The sequence below is a fragment of the Scyliorhinus torazame genome, chromosome 7 (assembly GCF_047496885.1).
Source record: "Scyliorhinus torazame isolate Kashiwa2021f chromosome 7, sScyTor2.1, whole genome shotgun sequence".
Lineage (NCBI taxonomy): Eukaryota > Metazoa > Chordata > Chondrichthyes > Carcharhiniformes > Scyliorhinidae > Scyliorhinus > Scyliorhinus torazame.
The window spans coordinates 130,758,139-130,781,425 of record NC_092713.1 but is presented as its reverse complement, the minus strand read 5'-3'; the positions used below and the strand labels follow the sequence as shown (position 1 = coordinate 130,781,425).

The 23,287-nt window shown below is 43.5% G+C and overlaps 1 protein-coding gene across 1 annotated transcript in view; it reads left to right on the top strand.

Annotated features, from left to right (window-relative positions):
* Positions 1–23,287, top strand: part of cdc73 (cell division cycle 73, Paf1/RNA polymerase II complex component, homolog (S. cerevisiae)) — a 523,455-nt gene that overhangs the window by 70,356 nt on the left and 429,812 nt on the right. The window lies entirely within an intron of this gene.

Sequence of the window (23,287 nt, the reverse complement as noted above, 5' to 3'; positions counted from 1 at the left end):
ATAAAAGTCTGGAATTGAAAGCTAGTGACCATGAAACAATCATTGATTGTTGTAAAACCCATTTCGTTCATTAATCTCCTTTAGGGAAGAAAATCTGCTATGCTTGCCTGGCTTGGCAGACATGTGACTCCAGATCCACAGTAATGTGATTGACTCTTTAACTATTCTCTGAAATTGCCTAGCAATCCACTCAGTTCAAGGGCAATTAGCGATGGGCGAAAAATGCTGCCCTTGGCAGTGACACTCACATCCCACTAAAGAATTCAAAACAAACGCCTATTTCCAGCTCTGTGACTTTGCTCCTGTCTTAACTCGTATGTTGCATAGTTTCAACTATTCCAATGGACATCTGGTTGAACTCCCGTATGCTATCCCTCCACAAGATTCATCCGAATCTCTGCTGCTCTTGTCCTAACTTGCAGCATGTCCCAAGTCGTTGACTTATGTTGGCATCCGGTCAAGCAAAGTCTTGACTTTAAAATTTTCATCCTTGTTTTCAAATTCCTCCTGAGCCTTGCCCCTCCCTATCTTTGTAATCTCGTACAGCTGCACAACCCTCTTGAGATATCTGTCCCAATTCTGGCCTCCGGTCGACCCCCAGTTTTAATCGCTGCATCATTGGTGGATGTGTATTTGGTTGTGTCGGCCCCAAGCTCTGAAATACTCTCCCTGCACCTTTGGCTCTCTACTGCAATTTCTTCCTTTTCAGACACTCCTTGAAATCTACTTCTTTGACCAAGCTTTTGGTCATCTGGCCCATATCTCCTATGTGGCTTTGTGTCATAATTTGTTTTATAATGCTCCTACAAAGCTTTTTGGGACATTCTTTTGTTGAAGGCACTATATGAATATAGGCTGCTGCTGTTTTATGAGGTTACAAAGATCAACAATAAGGTTTTGATTCCCAATCTTTGCTGAGCTAGCTGAAGAAATTGCAATGCCACAATTGACTGCATCACCCAGATTCGTATATGAAAATGTTGCTTGGCAGTGAAAATATGTTTGAAGCTGTAACCCAGACAGAGTTGGTACTTTTAGACTTGGCTGGAATGAACATAAAACAATATGAAATGTGTGAAAGGTACAAGTATCTCCAAGAGCAAGACTGTCTAATGGGAGCAATTAAGATGAATTCAGTCAAGTTTGATTTATTCTCATTTTGCTTTTAAGATGGTGTCCAACTGGTGTGGATGTGCACTGTTAACTGTCACATAATTTTCACTGTTCCATAATGTTGATTGTATGCACCTTAGTTGAGAGGGGTCAAACAACGATTGTAACACTATGAATTGAGGGGGTGGGGATGGGAGGGTCAGTGCGTAATGGTAGTGTCACTGGACCAGTAACCCAGAGGCCCAGGCTAAAGCTTGAGCTATGGGTTCAAATCCGACCATGGTAGCTGGTGGAATTTAAATTCAATTAATAAATCTGGAATTCAAAGATAGTGTCTAGCAAGTCACTCAAGTTATATCAAACTGTTACAAAGTCTGAAAGGAATGAAACCGAATGGACCACCTGGCATCGATCTAGGCACTGGAAATAACACGATTACACCCAGCCCTGTCAACCCTGCGAAGTCTTCCTTACTAATACCCGGAGGCTTGTGTCAAACATGGAACGCTGTCCCAAGGCTAGACAAGCAACAAACTGACAAAGTCATACTCACAAAATCATACCTTACAGACAATGTGCCAAACACCACAATCGCTGGGTATGGCATTTCCTACCAACAGGACTGACCTACCAGATGTGGTGGCACAGTGGTGTACAGTCAGGAGGGAGTTGCCCTTGGAGTTCACAACATTGACTCGGACCCCTTGAGGTTTTATGGCTTCAGGTCAAACATGGACAAGTAAACCTGCTGATTATCACCTCATGCCCTGCCAACCCCTTTAGATAATGAATCCATGTTCCAGGTTGAACCTCACTTGGAAGAAACATTGAGGGTAGCAAGAGCACAGTATGTACTCAGGGTGGGGGACTTCAATGTCCATCTCAAAGAGTAGCTTGGTAGCATCACTACTGCCCGATCTGGCAGCATGATGGCACAGTGGTTAGCAGTGCTATTTCTGGCATGGGTAGAGTTGCTGTATGTGGCACCAAGGACTAGGGCGAGGACGAATGATATGAGCTCACAAAGCTTTGACTTACACAGGAGTACGAGGCGGGGGTGCCCGCTGTTATCGCTTCTGTTTGCACAGGCTATAGGGCCATTGGCAATGGCACTCGGGGGGTCGGCAGAGTGGCGGGGGATTATGAGGGGACAGAGGGAGCATTGGGTGTCTCTCTATGCCGATGACCTCTTGCTATATGTTTCGGATCCATTGGAGAGTATGGGAAGAATTATGGGCCTTCTGGGGAGGTTTGGAGGGTTCACAAGCTGAATGAAGGGAAAAGCGAGGTATTCCTGGTGATTTAGGGGCATGCCATTTACAATAGCGAGGGATAGGTTTAGGTATTTGGGGATTCCGGTAACGAGGGAATGGGTGGGGCTCCACAAGTGGAAATTAACGAAGCTGTGGAGGAGGCTAGGGAGGATCTTAAGAGGTGGGATACACTGCACTTAACGCTGGCAGGGAGGGTCCAAGTTGGGAAAATGAATATTCTGCCGAGGTTCTTGTTTATCTTTCAAACTCTCCCGACCTTTATACCAAAGGCCTTTTTTCGGAAAGTGGGCATGATCATTTCTGACTTTGTATGGGTGGGGAAGGTGCCGAGGGTGGAGAGTACCCTGTTGCAGAGGCAACGGGGGGGGGGGGGGATTGGTGTTGCCGAACTTGCTTCATTATTATTGGGCAGCAAATGTGGACAAGGTGCGCCGGTGGTGGGAAGGAGAAGGGGTAGAGTGGGTTAGGATGGAGGAGGAATCTTGTAAGGGGTCTAGTTTGAGGGCTATGATGATGGCAGCGTTGCCAATGGCTCCGAGGTGGTATTCAAGGAGCCTGGTGGTGCAGTCCACAGTGAAGATATGGAATTGAGGCATTTTAGGGTGGAAGGGATGTCGGTGCTAACGCCGCTGTGAAAGAATCATGGGTTTGAGCCGGGGGGCGGGGGACAGTGTATACAGGAGGTGGGGGGGGGGGGCAGTGTATACAGGAGGTGGAGGGAAGTGGGGCTGGCAAGGTGAGGGATCTGTATTTGGATGAAGGGTTCGCCAGTCTGGAGGAACTAAGGGAGAGGATAGAGCTGCCGAGGGGGAGTGAGTTCAGGTATCTGCATGTTAGGGACTTTGCACGAAAATTCTGGAGGGGGTTCCCTAGGCTGCTGGGATACACCCTGCTGGTGCGACTGGTGCTCTTGGATGTGTAAGGGGGGGGAAGAATTGGGGATGTATACATGTGGCTGGGGGGGGTGAATATCAATGAGAAATAGGAAGCCGAATTGGGAGGGGAGATCAATTGGGGAGCATAGAGTGAGGCACTGCGTTGGGTAAACGGGACCTCCTCATGTGCACGGATGAGCCTGATACAGTTTAAGGTGGTGCACAGAGTACATATGACTCGGGTGAGAATGAGTGGGTTCTTTCAGGGGGTAGCAGATGAGTGAGAAAGGTGTGGGCGGGGGCCAGCGAATCACGTGCACATGTTTTGGGGTTGCAAAAAATTGGGAAGATCCTGGGTGGGAGTGTTCGTGGTCTTAGCCAGGATAGTGGGGAGAAAGGTGGACCCGGACCCTTTGGGGGCGATATTTGGGGTTTCTGAGAAGCAGAAGCTCATGGAGATGTCATGGCCTTCGCCTCTCTGATTGCACGGCGGCGAATTTTACTGGAGTGGCGGTCGGCATCATCACCGGGGATAGCGGCTTGGTTGGGTGACCTGTACGACTTCCTGCGATTAGAGAAGACAAAGTATGAGTTAAGGAGCTCTTCAGGGGGGTTTGAGGAAAGGTGGGGGTGTTTGTGACTGTGTTTGAGGAGCTGTTAGTCTTGGAAGAAGGGGGGTGAGAAAGAGGAAAAATCTGTACAGACTGTATAGTTGATTGAAGGGAAGCATGTTTCTCGGGGTGTTTGTTCGCCGTAACCTGTTCTGATACATGTAATGAAATACATTTTTTAAAAAAGCATTGCTGCCTCACCATGCCAGGGGCCTGGGTTCGATTCCGACCTTGGGTGACTGGAGTTTGCACTTTCTTCCCGGGTCTGCATGGGTTTCCTCCGGGTGCTCCTGTTTCCTCCCACAGTCCAAAGATATGCAGGTTAGGTGGATTGACCATGCTAAAATTGTTCCTTGGTTTCCAGAGATGTGCAGGTTATGTGGGGTTACAAGGTTCTGGGGCTAGGATGGGGGAGTGGAGCCAGGTAAGGCGCTCTTTAAGAGGGCATGCCAGGAATAGCCTAAAAATGAAGTGTCAGCCTGGTGAGGGAACAACATGACTACTTGAATGCGAAACAGTGGAGTAGCATGCAGTAGACAGAACTGAGTGATCCCACAACCAACGGATGAGACCAAAACCGTGCAGTCCTTCCACATCCAGTGGATAATTAACAGCTTCTGCAGGAGGAGGCTCTGCAAATATTCCCATCCCCAATGGTGGGGGAGCCTAGCTCATCAGTGCAAAAGATAAGGCTTGAAGCATTTGCAACTGTTTTCAACTCTAAATTGCCGAGTGGATGATCCAATTCATCCTGAGTCCCCAGCATCACACACTAGTCTTCAAACAATTTGACTCTACGTGATATCAAGAAATACCTGAAAGCACTGGATACTGCAACAACTATGGGCCCTGCAAAATTCTAAAAGTAGCACTGAAAACATGCTCTCCAGAACTAGCCAGTTGTCCAATTTGCGCACAGCGAGATCCCATAAGCACCAATATTGTAATGACCAAATACATTTTTGTGATTTCATTGAGGAATGATTATTTCAATCTTGACCAGGACACCTTTGGCCTATTGGAAATATTGCCATGGGATCTTTAGTATTCATGTCTGAGGGTAGATGAGACTTTGGTTTCACATCTCATCCATAGGACTAGGATGGTGTAGAGCTGCTTCCATACTGCGCCAGAGTTACGGTCTAGGTTTATGTGCTCAATGCTCTGGCAAGGGACTTGAACCCACAGCATACTGACTCAGACGGGAATGATATTCAGTATACCATGGCAGACAATTATTTAAGTAGGAACATTTAATGACTCTTCATTTTTTTAGTTTCACAGACACTGGCGTTACTGGCTGGGCCAGCATTTATTGTCCATCCCCAATTGCCCTTGAGAAGTTGTTGGTGAACTGTCTTCTTGAAACTTTTCAAATTTTATTTATCATAAATGTTGTCGAGTATTACAAAATGACTGATGTGGAAAATTGATTTTTTTCTTACCTCTGGGGTAGGAATTCATAACACAAACCTTGGTTAAATGCTTGAAGTCAAAAATTAAATGCTCATGGTACTTGACCTCTTTGGCATGCACCCCTGAATGGGCAAGGAAATCTGAGGAAGTTTATGAAGGATAGCTTAATATCTTTATGAAGGTACACACTGGTTGTACTCGAGGCCTGAGAGACGATAACTGCTATCTGATCTAAAAAATAAATTTGAATCTAGAAAATGCTCAAGAATTTCGCAGGATGCTGTTCAGTGTTCTTGGAGACTATAGTGATTAGTTATTATAAGAATGGTTTGAGGCAGTAGCTCTTATTTATTGGGTTAATGGCTTTTCCAGATGATGTAATTTTAGTTTTCAGAGGCATTTGCTATTGTACTGATATTGAATGGTGGTGTAGGCTTGAGTTGAAAACCTGGCCCAGCTCCTAACTTTTGTATTTAGTTTAGAGGAATGTCTTGACAAATTCTGAACTTTTGACTTTAGATACCTAATTGCATTCTCATTGTAGTTTCCGGCACAATATGTCGAATAATTTTGCATAATGTGAACCGTGCATATAGTTTTCAAAAAAATGTTAATTGTTTTGCTTTCTTCATTATCTGTTGTGAAATCTCAACAGAGATATAAAAGCTGGAAGTATGCTGGATGAATGCAACTTTGCAACTACTGGCTACTGATTTTACCAAGTTAATTTGCAAAGAGTAATGGAACTTCATTGATTGTTATGGAAATAAATTGGAAAAGCTATTGGCACATTTTAGTCTGAAGATATTGATTTTCTCATCTTTTTCAAGGCTTTATTTGTTGCTGATAGGTAGCAAATTGCAGTTGAGAGAGATCTGCTTGGAAAGAAATTAAGACAAAAGATACAATCTTTACTCAATTGCGTTTTTTCCTCCGAAGTCCTTGTACTTGGATCAAGAGAATTCAGTCAAGGCAATTAGTGAATTTAGTGAAAAGTGATGACATTTTTATCCAGTTGTTAATAATAATAATAATAATAATAATCTTTATTGTCACAAGGAGGCTGACATTAACAGTGCAATGAAGTCACTGTGAAATAGCCCCAAGTTGCCACATTCTGGCGCCTGTCCGGGTACACGGAGAGAGAATTCAGAATGTCCAAATTACGTAACAGCGCTTCTTTCGGAACTGGTGGGAGGAAACCGGTGCACCCGGAGAGAACCACGCAGACACTGGGAGAACGTGCAGACTCCGTGCAGACAGTGACCCAAGCCGGGAATTGAACCTGGGACCCTGGTTTTGTGAAGCAACAGTGCTAACCACTGTGCTACCGTTTGCCTGTTCTAAGAGTTCTGTTATACAAAGGTTGATGTCAGCTTTGAATTTCCTGGAAAGCTTATGTTTAATAAGACAATTTTACACAAATGCAATTATCCCCACTTTTCCTTGATTGTTAATGCTGCTTCAGAGGTCCATTCACAAAACTCTCTGCTACTTACTTAATAACTCCAGCCCATGTAGGTTTTTTTGATTAATGTGAATAATGCACTAAACTAGATCTGCATCCAGAGAGAGTTAGGTGCAGTAGTGGCCACATAATTGTCTTTATTGTCACAAGTAGGCTTGCATTAATACTGCAGTGAAGTTACTGTGAAAAGCCCCTAGTCGCCACATTCCGCCGCCTGTTCGGGTACACAGAGGGAGAATTTAGAATGTCCAATTCACCTAACAGCACTTGTAGGAGAGAACTGGAGCACCCGGAGGAAACCCATGCAGACACTGGGAGAACGTGCAGACTCCTAACACACATACCTCATTGAAGTAACTAAGATTTCTGAAATTTGATCGCGATTTTCTTGATTTGAAAAAAATCTTACTGGGGAAACTGCAGAATTTGTTCAAGAGTGCTGACAGTATCAGATGAGGAGAAGCAGTTGAAACTGAGAAGATAGCTTGGGAAGTGCAAAATGAGTTGAATAGAAAAGTAAGTGTGGAACAATAGACGTCAATGCAAAGCACTGAATGATCAAGTTCGACGAAATGGTGATTCAGGCATGCCAAGTATACAATTTTTTAAAAACCTGGAACTTTCCACTTTCTGACGTTTTTAAAAATAAATTTAGAATACCCAATTATTTTTTTTTCCAATTAAGGGGCAATTTAGCGTGGCCAGTCCACCTAGCCTGCACATCTTTGGGTTGTGGGGGTGAGACCCACGCAAACAACGGGAGAATGTGCAAACTCCACATGGACAGTGACCCAGAGCTGGGATCGAATCTGGGACCTCGGCACCGTGAGGCTGCAGTGCTACCCACTGCATCACTGCTGCCCTCGTTTTGCTGTTTTTAATGAGGTTCAAAATCCAATGTGTTTTAGACCACAAAACAAAGGCTCATGCAATTTGATTAAAATGATCCCTCTTTCTCTCTCTCGACTTGATTTCAAAAGAGTTCTAATCATTTTGTGCAATCAAATAATTGTACCCCCTTATTTTAAAAGCGAAGCAATTGTATGGCTTGTTGCAGTGCCACCTGCAGGCATTGATGTTACTGTGTACTTAATGTATTGGATTTTCTATATAATGGATACAGCAGCTGAAATATCTGCAATCATTTTTTTTAGTTCTTCTGCCTGGGTTCCATTACCTCGAGCTTCCAGCTTCTCCCCACTTTTTTCTTTTTTAAAAAAAAATTTAGAGTACCCAATTAATTTTTTCCAATTGAGGGGCAATTTAACGTGGCCAATTCACCTACTCTGCACATCTTTGGGTTGTGGGGGCAAACCCATGCAAACACAGGGAAAACGTGCAAACTCCACACGGAAAGTGACCCAGTGCCGGGATCGGACCTGGGACCTCAGCGCCGTAAGGCAGCAGCACTAGCCACTGTGCTGCCCTTCTCCCCACTTTAACAAATTTGGAAGCACTCTAATATGATTACATAGGTTTAGGAATTTGAAGACCAACATTTTCCTGTTCCTGTGTTGATAACATTGGAAAATATAAATAGCAGCTGCTGGCTGCTCAAATGTATAAAATATCTTGGAGAGGTAGCATAGGTGATACTTCAAATGCTTATTCTCCTTCATTCTGTTGGGAATTTATACTTTTGTTGTTCTATTGCTTTCCTGATATTTTCCAGATGTCACTGCTGGCCTCACCAAGTAACTAAATACTGCACCACCACTCGAATTATGGGCTGCTCAATCCATAGTTTAAAATAAAGGAAATTGGGGATAAATGTTTTCCCATTTTTGTTCTGTTGGGAATTAACATTTAGATACAATATTTTTCCAAAGCTTTCTTACTCAAATGTTTTTTTTTGCGGGGGGGCGTTGGAATTCAGGGTGAGAAAGAAGAGATTAAATAGCATGCTGTCATTTGAACTGTTATCTCCTCAAAGTGAACATAATTAGGAGCAGGCGTCGGCCGCTCCACCTTTTGAGCCTGCTCTGCCATTTAAAAAGATCATGCTGATCTGATTGTAATCTCAACTCCACATTCCTGCCTATCCCCGATGACCTTTCACCCCCTTATCAAGAATATGTACCTCTGCTTAAAAATATTCTAAAAGATCCTGTCTTCACTGCCTTTTGAGGAAGAGTTCCATAGACGCATGACCATCTGAGAGAAAAACATTTCTCTCATCTATGTACTAATAGGGCGACCCCTTATTTTTAAACAGTCACCCAGTTCTAGATCCTCCCAGAAGAGGAAATATCCTCTCCACATTAAATCTGTCAAATTAAATCCCCTCAGGATTTTGTGTTCAATCAAGCTGTGTCTCACTCTTATTTATAGTGGATATAAACTAGTCTGTGCAGCCTTTTCTCATAAGACAACTCGCCCATTCCAGGTATTAGTCTAGTAAACCACCTCTGAACTGCTTCCAGTGCGTTGTATAACCGAAGCATCACCACCCCACTCTTGCATTCAATTCCCCTCAAAATAAGCGCTAACATTCTATTTGCTTTCCTAATAACTGGCTGTACCTGCACACAAACCTGCGATTCATGCACTAGGACACCTAGATCCCTCTGCATTTTAGAGCCCTGCAGGGTCTCACTGTTTTGATAATATGCTTTTTTTGCATCATAATCAACAACTTGGAAATGTCTCTGTTGTGCAATTCTGTGGTAAGCTTGAAATGAGCACAGCTGGTTGCTTGCTAGTGTTGTCTGTTTCCTGTGAGATAATGGCAGGGATTAACAAATCACTTTGTCTGGATTAGATTTTCTTGCCAATATTTCCCAGCAATAAAAGTAATAAAATTACATATTGCTCAATTATTCAAGTTGCCTTGTTCATGCAGTTTGGTTTTCATGTTATCTTCCTTTTCAGAGAATCATAGAACACAGAGCCTATTCAGCCTGTAGGGATATTCAATTAGTCCCACTCCTCTGCTCTTTCTGCATAACCTTGCAAATTAATTTTTTTTCAAGTATTTATCCAATTTTCTTTTGAGGTTTATTGAATGTGCTTTCACTGCCCTTTGAGACAGTGCATTCCAAATCATTGTAACTCGCTGCATAATTTTCTTGTCGCTCCTGGTTCTTTGGTCAATTAACTTAAATCTAAGTCCTATGGAAATAGTTTAGATAGGGTAAATAAGGAGAAACTGTTAAACTTCAGTTAAGTTGCTCCTTAACCGTCTCTGTTCCAAGGTGAACAATCCTAGTTTCTCCATCTCTCTATGTAACTGAAGGTTTTCATCCCCGATTTCATTCTAGTAAATCTGCAAGTCTTGACACCCCCACCGTGTGATGTCGGGAGTTTTAGTGGTCTTTTTGTTTCCGCTGTTTTAAGGTGGATTGTTGTGGATTATGAAGAGGTTTCAATACTGTTACAGATCTTTGCTTCATGTGTGCAGGACCATGTCCGATCTGTTGAAAGGTGGGAAGATTTCTTCTCTCCTCCAATTACTTCTTTTGAAGTCTGAGCTAGTGCAGTTTGGTGGAGCTAACTGGCGAGTTGTTTTCTCTTTGCTATCTTCAGGCAGATGCCAAGCAATTTGTTGCATAGCACCACCCTGTGTCAGAATTTGCATACTACTTTGTAATTTGTTTTGATGGAGATATATTGCAGTGACTCTGTCTCCTTTGTCAACACCAAAATGCTACTTCAAAGTAACAACATATCTTGGGGTGTAGATGCAGAGTTGATGCTGCAGTGTAATAAAAAGCAGGAGGCTCAAAATTATGGACTAGAAAAAATAGTACTTTGTTTCTGTTGACGTATCCTTCGGTAGCTTTTTTGTGGGTATTGGATGTTTTTAGCATGGCAGATTGATATTCCTCACTTGTCTCACTGGCTCTAACCCATAACACATCCTATTGTGAGTTTGTTCTTGGATATACTTTCTTTTGCATTTGCCTTGCTTGGCCACTCGAAGCACCCGATGGGATCATTTTCGATTTTCATCTGAGATTTCTACTTGGTGTGATGGTTCTCTAGTTTGGTTGATGTTTTTAACTATACTAGTCAAATACGAGCAAAACAACACCTCATTTTAATTGTTATCACAACTCCATGGTACTGAAGCTGAAAGGCTACATGTAACATATATATGTGTGCACATATTTATATTTTCTTGCTTACCAAAGTACATGCTGTATACAAAACATTTATATTTTAGCAGGATTATCATGGCTTTGCTCACCGGGTTAGAGGATGTATTGTTTATAAGAATATGTATTGCGCCATGCATCACAATGTTGGCTACTGATTTATGTTGACTGGACGTGGTGGTACTCAAACAGGGACCTGCCTTTCGTTTTCACAGCGATTAGGGTGAATCTGGTGTGAGATGGGTATTAGGAGCTTTACACTGCATGGGATGGAGGTTCAGGAGTTTGATAGCACTGTGGAGTCTTGGGTTTCAGAGGGATGAACTTGTGTTTTGACACAATTGGGATAGTGGACCTATTCTTTGGCTGCACTATGGTGGGAAATATTAACATTTGTCTGTGGAGTTGGGTTCCAGTGGCTTTGGGAATGTCACCTGGAAATGCCAAAGAACATAAGAACTAGGAGCAGGAGTAGGCCACCTGGCCCCTGGAGCCTGCTCTGCCATTCAACGAGACCATGGCGACTCAGCTCCACTTTCCGGCCCGAACACCATAACCCTTAATTCCTTTATTCTGAAAAAAACGATCTATCTTTATCTTAAAAACATTTAATGAAGGAGCCTCTACTGCTTCACTGGGCAAGGAATTCCATAGATTCACAACCCTTTGGGTGAAGAAGTTCCTCCTAAGCTCAGTCCTAAATTTACTTCCCCTTATTTTGAGGCTATGCCCCCTAGTTCTGCTTTCACCCACCAGTGGAAGCAACCTGCCCGCATCTATCCTATCTATTCCCTTCATAATTTTATATGTTTCTATAAGATCCCCCCGCATCCTTCTAAATTCCAACGAGTACAGTCCCAGTCTACTCAACCTCTCCTCGTAATCAAACCCCTTCAGCTCTGGGGTTAACCTAGTGAATCTCCTCTGCACACCCTCCAGTGCCAGTACGTCCTTTCTCAGGTAAGGAGACCAAAACTGAACACAATATTCCAGGTGTGGCCTCACTAACACCTTATACAATTGCAGCATAACCTCCCTAGTCTTAAACTCCATCCCTCCAGCAATGAAGGACAAAACTCCATTTGCCTTCTTAATCACCTGTTGCACCTGTAAACTAACTTTTTGCGACTCATGCAGTAGCATAATGTTGCTAACTTTGCCTTAGTTCAATTGCTCTGTTTTATTACCTTTGCTCTTGAGTCGCCAGGTATCTTTATGATACCGCCACGAGGTTCAAGTCCGAGTAATGATCAATAATCCAATACACCAATTAGTAAGGTTTAAATCAAAGCACATTTATTATACACAGTAATCGCTACTCATGCATAAATTCTACGTCTAAGCTACTTCTACAACTAACAGGCCTATACTTAACTTGGAACTGGCCCACCAGGTCAGGGAAACAAATGGCCTTTCGTTCGGGTTCTGAGCCTGCGGGATTCGAAGTTGGTACAGATTGGTAGCTAGGAGCGCCCATCTCGTAGCGAGCGTTGAATTAAGACTTACGGTTTCGACCTTCACTGCTCCGGTCACGGTCAATGTTGGTTCGTTGTTGCTGGGTGACCCGGGCAGGAAGGAGAGCTGAAGAGGAGCTGCTGAAGAGCTGAAGAAGAGGGGCGATTTGAACTTGGGGCTCAATTCTTATAGTCCCCAGGGGCTTCCAGCCTTTCGGGGTGGACCCTGTACCTGGTCCCAAGTGATTGGACTTTGTCCCAATCGCTTGGTTCGATTTTCTCCAATGCTGGAGCGATTCCCTGATCGATGGGCGGTCTTGAGGTGCTCGTTCACCTCCTTTTGCGTAGGCTCCTGCTGGCGCCGAATAGTCTGGTTTTGCTTTGTGTGTCTAAATGTTGCTTATTGTTCCCGAGGATTGTTCATTAGTATGCAGATGGCTGTTGTTTTGTTATGCTGATGGTTGCTGGTATCGATAGTGTCTGGCCTTTCCACAGGTAAATACACAGCCAACCTGCAGCTGCTCGTTTTTGTCTTGTTGGCTGACTTTCCCATCAGCCTTTGCCGTTTGCCATTTTGAATCGGGAGTTGGCCATTTTAAGTGGCTACAACACCCAGGTCTCTCTGCACAGCAGCATGTTTTAATATTTTATAATTTAAATAATAATCCCTTTTACTGTTATTCCTACCAAAAATGGATAACCTCACATTTGTCAACATTGTATTCCATCTGCCAGACTCTAGCCCATTCACTTAGCCTATCCAAATCCCTCTGCAGACTTCCAGTATCCTCTGCACTTTTTGCTTTACCACTTATCTTAGTGTCGTCTGCAAACTTGGACACATTGCCCTTGGTCCCCAACTCCAAATCATCTATGTAAATTGTGAACAATTGTGGGACCAACACTGATCCCTGAGGGACACCACTAGCTACTGATTGCCAACCAGAGAAATACCCATTAATCCCCACTCTTTGCTTTCTATTAATTAACCAATCCTCTATCCATGCTACTACTTTACCCTGAATGCCATGCATCTTTATCTTATGCAGCAACCATTTGTGTGGCGCCTTGTCAAAAGCTTTCTGGAATTCGAGATATGCCACATCCATTGGCTGCCCGTTGTCTACCGCACTGGTAATGTCCTCAAAAAAATTCCACTAAATTAGTTAGGCACGACCTGCCCTTTATGAACCCATGCTGCGTCTGCCCAATGGGACAATTTCCATCCAGATGCCTCGCTATTTCTTCCTTGATGATAGATTCCAGCATCTTCCCTACTATCGAAGTTAAGCTAACTGGCCTATAATTACCCGCTTTCTGCCTACCTCCTTTTTTAAACAATGGTGTCATGTTTGCTAATTTCCAATCCACCGGGACCACCCCAGAGTCTGATGAATTTTGGTAAATTAGCACTAGTGCATTTGCAATTTCCCTAGCCATCTCTTTTAGCACTCTGGGATGCATTCCATCAGGGCCAGGAGACTTGTCGTCTACCTTTAGCCCCATTAGCTTCCCCGTCACTACCTCCTGAGTGATAACAATCATCTCAAAGTCCTGACCTGTCATAGCCTCATTTCCATCAACCCATCAATTGACAACATTGTGACTTTCTTTGATCTACTGCAGCTACATAAAAAATGTAGCTGTAAAGTAAATCGCAAATGTTGGAAATCTAAAATAAAACCAGATGCAGAGTAGGGCTTCAGCATCTAAAAAGGAAAAAGATGAGTGGACATTCCAGGTGTCATCTAAAAGTAGCAATGGCAGTTAATAAGGTCTTGCTTCCAGAGAAGTAGAATTGAAAGCAGTAGTGGTGATGTCACTACACTTGCAATCCTGAGGCCCAGTTAATGCTCTGGAGATAAAAACAGAAAATGCGGAAAAAACTCAGCAGGCCCTACGGATCTGTCAAGAGAGAAACCGTTTTTTTTCTATAAATTTAGAGTACCCAATTCATTTTTTCCAATTAAGGATCAATTTAGTGTGGCCAGTCCACCTAGCCTGCACATCTTTGGGTTGTGGGGGTGAAACCCACGCAAGCATGGGAAAAATGTGCAAACTTCACACCGGACAGTGACCCAGAGTCGGGATCGAACCTGGGACTTCGGCGCGTGACGCAGCAGTGCTAACCACTGTGCCACCGTGCTTCCCTGAGAGAAACAGAGTTAACATTTCCTGTCTGATATTACTCTTCTTCAGAGCTAGTTCAGATGCTGCCAGACCTGCTGAGTTTTTCCAGCACTTTCCATTTTAATTTCAGGTCTCCAACATCCACAGTATTTTGCTTTTGTTTTAATGCTCTGGAGACCTGTGAATCACATGGAAGCTGGTGGAATTTAAATTCAATTAATTAATATTTGAGGAATTCAAAGCTAATCTCAGTAATAGAACAAAGAACAAAGACAGTACAGCACAGGAACAGGCCCTTCCGTCCTCCAAACCTGCGCCAACCATGGTACCTGCCTAAACGAAAACTGTCTGCACTTGCGGAGTCCGTATCCTTCCATTCCCACCCTGAACATATATTTGTCCAGATGTCCCTTAAATGCCACTATCCCACCATCTCCCCAGACAGCGCGTTCCATATATTTATCACCCTCTGTGTAAAAATAAAACTTGCCTCACATATTGGTTCTAAATTTTTCCCCATGCATTTAAACCTATGTCCCCATGTACTTGAATCTCCTATCCTAGGAAACAGCATCTGACTATCCACTCTGTCCATGCCACTCATAATCTTGTAGACCTCTATCAGGTCACCTCTCAAACTCCGTTGTTCCTGTGAGAACAGACCGAGTTTATCGAACCTCTCCTCGTAGCTAATGCCCTCCATACCAGGCAACATCCTAGAAAACCGCTTCTGTACCCTCTCCAAAGCACCCAAATCTGTCTGGTAGTGTGACGACCAGAATTGTACATAATATTCCAAATGAGGTCTAACTTAAGGTCCTGTGCAGCTGCAACATGACTTGCCAATTTTTATATTCAATGCTCCGACCGATGAAGGCCAGCATGCCGTATGCCTTCTTGACCACCTTATCCATATGCATTGCCACTTTCAGTGATCGGTGGACATGCATGCCCAGATCTCTCTGCCTGTCAGTACTCGCAAGAGTTCTACCATTTATTGTGTAATTTCTACATGCATTGGACCTTCCAAAGTGCATTTCCTCACACTTGTCCGGATTAACTCCATCTGCCATTTCTCCACCCAAAACTCCAACCAGTTTATATCCTGCTGTATCCTCTGACAATCCTCTTCACTATCCGCAACTCCACCAATTTTTGTGTGGTCTGTGAACTTACTAAGCAGACCAGCTACATTTTCTTCCAACTCCTTTATATACACCACGAACAACAAAGGCCCCAGAACTGATCCCTGTGGAATGCCGCTAGTCACAGCCTTCCATGGTGATCATAAAGACCCACCTGTATATATAAAAGATAGAGAATTTGGGACAAGACATAGCATAAAAGCTTTTAATGCAAAATTGGATAAACAAATGAGGGAGAAATTTGTGTAGCATATTTCATGGGGTCAGATAAAGATAGTTGGGGGGAGACTCCTGTGTAGCATAAATGCCAATGGAGTTGAGCAAAAGGGAAAGTAAAGGTGAAAGGAGATGATGAGTTTGAAAGTGGTAAATTATGTACAGAGATCATCTTGGCAAGGAAATTAAAAGAACAAAAGTTCATGAAAATGGCCAAGTCCATGAAAAGATGTGGGAAGGAAAAGGGGCAAATGAACAAAAAACTATAGTAAGTATGAAAAAAAAACCGTGCTGGAAGCGTAGGGAAGCTCACTCAGCAGCATAATTAAAGGTTATTTTGAAAATATTACTGAGGAAAGTTTGTGGTGGTGTTCCATGTTATTCCAGTGTAGCTGATCTCTGAAACTTTACCACAGAATCTTTGTTCCAATTAAATGGTTAAACGAATTGAGAGCGCATAGCAAACTAATAAGGAAAAACCTTTCATAGAATCATAGAAGTTTACAGCATGGAAACAGGCCCTTTGGCCCAACCAGTCCATGCCGCCTAGTTTTTACCATTAAGCTAGTCCCAGTTGCCCGCACTTGGCCCATAACCCTCTATACCCATCTTACCCATGTAACTATCTAAATGCTTTTTAAAAGACACAATTGTACCCGCCTCTACTACTACCTCTGGCAGCCCATTCCAGACACTCACTACCCTCTGAGTGAAGAAATTGCCCCTCTGGGCCCTTCTGAATCTCTCCCCTCTCACCTTAAACCTATGCCCTCTAGTTTTAGACTCCCCTACCTTTGGGAAAAGATGTTGACTATCTACCTTATCTATGCCCCTCATTATTTTATAGACCTCTATAAGATCACCCCTAAGCCACCTACGCTCCAGGGAAAAAAGTCCCAGTCTATCCAGCCTCTCCTTATAACTCGAACCATCAAGTCCCGGTAACATCCTAGTAAATCTTTTCTGCACTCTTTCTAGTTTAATAATATCCTTTCTATAATAGGGTGACCAGAACTGCACACAGTATTCCAAGTGTGGCCGTACCAATGTCTTGTACAACTTCAACAATACGTCCCAACTCCTGTATTCAATGTTCTGACCAATGAAACCAAGCATGCCGAATGCCTTCTTCACCACCCTGTCCACCTGCGACTCCACCTTCAAGGAGCTATGAACCTGTACTCCTAGATCTCTTTGTTCTATAACTCTCCCCAACGCCATACCATTAACTGAGTAGGTCCTGGCCTGATTCGATCTGCCAAAATGCATCACCTCACATTTATCTAAATTAAACTCCATCTGCCATTCGTCGGCCCACTGGCCTAATTGATCAAGATCCCGTTGCAATCCTAGATAACCTTCTTCACTATCCACTGTGCCACCAATCTTGGTGTCATCTGCAAACTTACTAACCATGCCTCCTAAATTCTCATCCAAATCATTAATATAAATCACAAATAACAGTGGACCCAGCACCGATCCCTGAGAAACACCACTGGTCACAGGCCTCCAGTTTGAAAAACAACCCTCTACAACCACCCTCTGCCTTCTGTCGTCCAGCCAATTTTGAATCCAATTGGCAACCTCACCCTGGATCCCGTGAGCTTTAACCTTCTGCAACAACCTACCATGCGGTACCTTGTCAAAGGCTTTGCTAAAGTCCATGTAGACAACGTCTACTGCACTGCCCTCATCTACCTTCTTGGTCACCCCCTCAAAAAACTCATTTTGTGAGACATGATTTTCCACGCACAAAGCCATGCTGACTGCCCCGAATCAGTCCTTGCCTCTCTAAATGCTTGTAGATCCTGTCTCTCAGAATACCTTCTACAACGTACCTACTACAGACGTTAGGCTCACCGGTCTGTAGTTCCCAGGCTTTTCCCTGCTGCCCTTCTTAAACAAGGGCACAACATTCGCCACTCTCCAATCTTCAGGCACCTCACCTGTGGCTGCCGATGATTCAAATATCTCTGTTAGGGGACCCGCAATTTCCTCCCTAGCCTCCCACAACATCCTGGGATACATTTCATCAGGTCCCGGGGATTTATCTACCTTGATGCGCTTTAAGACTTCCAGCACCTCCTCCTCTGTAATATGCACACTTCTCAAGACATCACTCTTTATTTCCCTTAGTTTCCTAGCATCCATGCCTTTCTTCACCGTGAATACCGATGAGAAATATTCATTCAGGATCTCACCCAACTCTTGTGGCTCTGCACATAGATGTCCTTGTTGATCCTTAAGAGGCCCTACTCTGTCCCTAGTTACTCTTTTCCCCTTTATGTATCTGTAGAATCTCTTTGGATTCTCCCTTGCATTATTTGCCAAAGCAATTTCATGTTCCCTTTTTGCCCTCCTGATTTCCCTCTTAACTCTATTTCGACAATCTCTATACTCTCCAAGGGATCCACTTGATCCCAGTTGCTTATGTACGTCATATGCCTCCCACAGTTTGCTCTGAAAAATTGTTCCTACAAGCAGTTCTGAAATCTGTTCTCTGAAAATAAGAATTAATGAGCCAAATTTTACCTTTTGTCCGAACGTCTTATACCTGGTACGGTTTTTAGAATTCTTTGAAATCGTTTGGACAAACAGACAAATGGATAAATAACTGTCCAGACTTTGGATGACATGTTTGCTGTTGGACGCAGAGACGATCATGCAGATGTAAGACGTGATACCTTCTACACCACTTGCTCAGTCTGTGTATTCTGAAAATTACTGGCACAGGTTAGCTGTTAACTTGTGTGTGAAACCAGTCAGAGCAAGAATGTAACGAGGACAGGAGGCGATAATATCAGGGGAAGTAAAACAACGCAGTGGAACTGTAGAGCATAGCACTAACTGTTTTAGCTACATAGTTCAGCATTATACATTCTTTGTTGTTTGCTGCACTGTGGTAATTAGACTGCAGTGTATCAAAGCTAGAAAACCTGATGGTGGAAATACTCAGCATGCCAGGAAATATCTGTGGCAAGAAATGTTTCAGGTTGATGACTTTCCCTCACTTCTCCACAGACCCTGCCTGACCTAAGTGTTTCCAGCATTTTCTGTTTTTAATACTCGATCATTTCAATTGTGCTGGTAATGATTTTGATACAAGTCATGGAGTACGCCAGTCATAGTCTGCCCTCTTGTTATGGGCAACATTTGTGCTCTGCTTTATATTTAATCTGCTATTATCCTCCACCTCTGATTTTGTTGCTTTTGTTATGAGTTTTTGTGATCTGGTATTAATTTCCTGAAAAGATGACAGAAGCAGATTCAGTAATCAAAACATAAGAAATAGGAACAGAAATAGAACAGTCAGCCCTCTAAGCCTGCTGTGCCAATCAGTAAATTAATTCTTGGCTGATCATCTATACTCTGTGATTCCTTCCTTGCTGCACTAAAGAGCAGGATTGTAGCACAGTTGTCAGCACAGTTGCTTCACAGCTCCAGAGTCCCAGGTTCAGTTCCCACCTTGGGCCATTGTGAGGAGTCTGCACGTTCTCCTTGTGTCTGCGTGGGTTTCCTCCGGGTGCGCCGGTTTCCTCCCACAAGTCCCGAAAGAAGTGCTGTTAGGTGAATTGGACATTCTAAATTCTCCTTGTCTACCCGAACAGGTGCCGGAATGTGGCGACGAGGGGCTTTTCACAGTAACTTCATTGCAGTGTTAATGTAAGCCTATTTGAGACAATAAAGATTATTATTATTATCTCCATAGCCCTTGCTTCCCTCAGTATCCCAAAATCTGTGAATCCCTGACTTGACTGGGTATGCACAGCTCAGTGATAGCAAATTCCACAGATTCGCAGCCCTTTAAGTGAAGAAATTCACTTAAGCTCAATGCATTCCATGCTCGGCTCGAGCAGGAAACCAACAATCCGCCGCCCAGTGCCCCAACAGTCCATAACTCACCCATACCCACCATCACAGCTTCCAAAGTCAGATCGGGCTTCCAGAAAGTGAACCCTTGGAAGGCGACGGGGATCCCTGGTTGTGCACTCGGAGCCTGCGCAGAACAGCTGGCAGAGGTGTTCGCGGACATCTATAACCTGTCCCTACTCCACTCCGAGGTCCCCACCTGCTTCAAGAAGACCACCATCATACCGGTGCCAACGAAGAACCAGGCAAAGTGCCTCAATGACTATTGTCCGGTGGCCCTGACTTCAGTCGTAATGAAGTGCTTTGAGAGGTTGGTCATGAAGCGCATCACCTCCATACTCCCAGAACGCCTTGACCCACTGCAATTCGCATACCGCTGCAACTGGTCCACAGCAGATGCCATTTCCCTGACCCTACACTCATCCCTAGAGCATCTTGACAACAAGGACTCCTACATCAGACTCCTATTTATTGACTACAGCTCCGCCTTCAACACCATAATGCCAGCCAAGCTCCTATCAAAGCTCCAAAACCTAGGACTTGGCTCCCCACTCGGCAACTGGATCCTCGCCTTTCTGACCCACAGATCACAATCAGTAAGAATGAACAACATCATCTCCTCCACAATAGTCCTCAATACCGGGGCCCCACAAGTCTGCTTACTTAGCCCCCTACTCTACTCCCTGTACACGCGCGACTGCGTGGTAAAATTTGGTTCCAACTCCATCTACAAGTTTGCTGACGATACGACCATAGTGGGCCGGATCTTGAATAACGACGAGTCCGAATACAGGAGGGAGATAGAGAACCTAGTGGAGTGGTGCAGTGACAACCATCTCTCCCTCAATGCCAGCAAAACTAAAGAGCTGGTCATTGACTTCAGGAAGCAAAGTACTGTACACACCCCTGTCAGCATCAACGGGGCTGAGGTGGAGATGGTTCGCAGTTTCAAATTCCTAGGGTTGCACATCTCCAAAAATCTGTCCTGGTCCACCCACGTCGACGCTACCACCAAGAAAGAACAACAGCGCCTATACTTCCTCAGGAAACCATTCAGGATGTCCACATTAACTCTTATCAACTTTTACAGATGCACCACAGATCGCATCCTATCTGGCTGCATCACAGCCTGGTATGGCAACTGCTCGGCCCAGGACCAGGTAAGAAACTTCAGAGAGTCGTGAACACAGCCCAGTCCATCACATAAACCTGCCTCCCATCCATTGACTCCATCTACACCTCCTGCTGCCTGTGGAAAGCGGGCAGCATAATCAAAGACCCCTCCCACCCGGCTTACTCTTCCAACTTCTTCCATCGGGCAGGAGATACAGAAGTCTGAGAACACACACGTACAGACTCAAAAACAGCTTCTTCCCCGCTGTTACCAGACTCCTAAATGACCCTCTTATGGACTGACCTCATTAGCACTACACCCCTGTATGCTTCATCCGATGCCGGTGCTTATTAGTTACATTGTATACCTTGCGTTGTCCTATTATGTATTTTCTTTTATTCCCTTTTCTTTCCATGTATCTCGCAGAAAAATACTTTTTACTGTACCTCGGCACTCGTGACAATAAACAAATCCAATACAATCCAATCCAAGTGTTCTTTATCTCAATCCTAAATGATTGATTCCTTATTTTGAGTCTGTGACCCATTAGTTCTAGCCTTCACCACTCTGGAGCATCCTGTTAGTTATTTGCCTTTAGATACAACTTCAAAATTTTATATATTTCAGTGATATTGCCACTCATTCATCTGAACTTGGGGTTTATTATGTTATGGCCGAATGAGGAGGGATAAAATAGAACTCTCCTGCCCTACCTTCCCAAGTGTGTCTCTTACAGTTCTTTTTGTGAATAAAGGAATTTTCTGAATGTCTATGTTTAACCATTTGTACTGGTTACAGAAAAGCCAGTCTGGCAGGCTTTCTTGATGTTGAAAACAAACAGGGGTTTGTTTGCTTTTGTTCAACACCCACCCAGGTAAAGATAGCAAAATACTTAAAAGAGCACTTCTCGAAATTTGATGACCCATATTTAGACATGCATGTAAAAATACAAGATATACCATAGGCAGTTACTTGCTTCGATAAATTGAGGTTCAATGTTGAAAGATAAAGAAATTGAGAGTTAACAATTTCAACCTTTGGCTGCTTCACTGTGGCTGCAGCAGATTTCTTCCCAAGTTTGTTTAGATTCCAGGAGGTGAGTTGAAGCCCACATAACTGCAATTGCTTGAGATTTCTTTTAAATCCTTAATCCGCCTCTTCCAAATGTCCCTTAGTTTCACATCTGAGGTTCCTTTTGATGGAAAATTCACCATGTCAGTGCTAAATTTTAAAACTGTGATAGGGTCTCAATTTGGTGGCGTGGGGGGGGGGTGGGTGGGACGGAGAGGAAGAACAAGGAGTTCCTATGATTTATTGACATCTTTTGCAGCTTGTGTTAGAAATATTAAAATGGTCGTTTCACTCTCTCCCAATAACAGTTTTTAAAAAAGGGGTTGTTTATCTGAACCGACAGCTGCTTTTATTTCATAGTTGACGGATTAGACTCTGTAATGTCCCAACCATTAACCCCCTGAATGAGTCTTTATCCATCTTGATGAACTAGGAAGTCATATCTCCATATAACCATAGTTCTTTCCGGCTTTCTGTCTCTGCTGGGAAGGTATTGTTATGGAAATGCAAATGCTATTCCTCTACATTTCAGTAAGTTGCTTTGAAGTGGTTCTTGATATCCTTGGGTGTGAAATTCCAGACAGGTATGTTGTGGCATGTCTGAATTTTGTTCCTTACTGGAACTTTAAAGAAACTGATCACCCGCAATACCAAATGTCGGATGAACTAAGCAGCCATCTTTGCTCAGTGTCTTTTCTTGCCATGAAAATAGTTAAACAGTTCAGTATGCGATTGGTCAGCTGGTGAAATCACAGGTTAATATCACTTGTGCACAAATCATTTAATCGCAGCATTAGATCCAGTCTCCACAATCTCTCCTCAAGGGACAATCTTCTCATGTAAATCAGTCTGAACCTGCTTTGCATTTTTTCTAAGGCAACTATATCCGTCCTTAAGTTAGCGCTTCAGTTAAAGCCCCAGCAAAGTTCTATGCAATTGTCAAGACTGTCGTAATACTATTTAAAAGAATAGGGAAAATACTTTTCAGGAAATCATTTCGAAGACTCGAGAGGCGAATGGCCTAATTCTGCTCCTATGTTTTATGGTCTTATGCAAATGGACAGACAGTTGGCTTGAGTGGATTACTCTATTAAAGATTCAACACAGACTTGATTGTCTCACTGACCCCTTGTGCTGCATCATCTATGATTCTATAGTGGAGTCCACTGAGATGTCACTTGTTCAAATTCAAAAAAGGCTGACATCTGACCAATATCTTTGACATTTCTACGTTGATTGTGATTTATGAGGTCATCATTGTGCAGGCAATCCTGAAGAAGGTTCCTCTTAATAGATTCCCCTATTTTAGACAAAGTTGAAGAGCTGTTAGAATTTGTTTTGTTGTCTTGTTTGAAAACATACACCATGAAGCCTCTATCCACCTACTGGGACTTCCCTAGTATTCGACTGCTTCATAATGATCACACGCACTC